Genomic DNA, 644 nt, shown 5'->3' on the forward strand with positions numbered 1-644 from the left:
AAACACCAACGAATTTGATGTCCAAGAAGAGACACAGTCAAGTTGCTATAGAGTTTAGAGAACGTATGAAACGTGGTAGACCAAATAGGTTCCAAAAGATTAGAATCCTCGGAAACGAAATAAAGGTGCAGAGAATGATAATCAAAATCCATATCCGAGGTTACTAAGGAAACCATCCCAGACATGGAGATAAGGCCGGCCGACTCTAAGGTACAGGTACCAAACGCCAAGCTGCAAAGTATTAAAAGTCCTGATAATAATGAATCTCAATCGATTATATCATGTCTGGAACATAATGGAACCAATAAGGAATGTCGACATATTTGCATACAAGGTAGCACTTGAATTTATGAATATAAACGAGGATCATGTACCCACGTCAATATAAGAGTGCGCACTCATAGAACAGATTGGATTGAATGGAAACGTGGGGTTAAATAGTTTGGAGAAGAAAAGCGTATTTGGCCATATGATTAAGACGCGTTATGATGTTAAAACTAGTGGATATAAATGGGTCTTGTGAGGAATAGAAATAGTGAGATATAAAGTTGATGTTGCACAAGGATTCTCACAAAGACCAGTAATAGATTATGAGGAGACATACTCCCATGTGGTGGATGCAACTACTTTTAGATTTCTCATAA

Source organism: Brassica oleracea, chromosome C4 (assembly GCF_000695525.1).
Source record: "Brassica oleracea var. oleracea cultivar TO1000 chromosome C4, BOL, whole genome shotgun sequence".
In the NCBI taxonomy this organism is placed as follows: Eukaryota; Viridiplantae; Streptophyta; class Magnoliopsida; order Brassicales; family Brassicaceae; genus Brassica; species Brassica oleracea.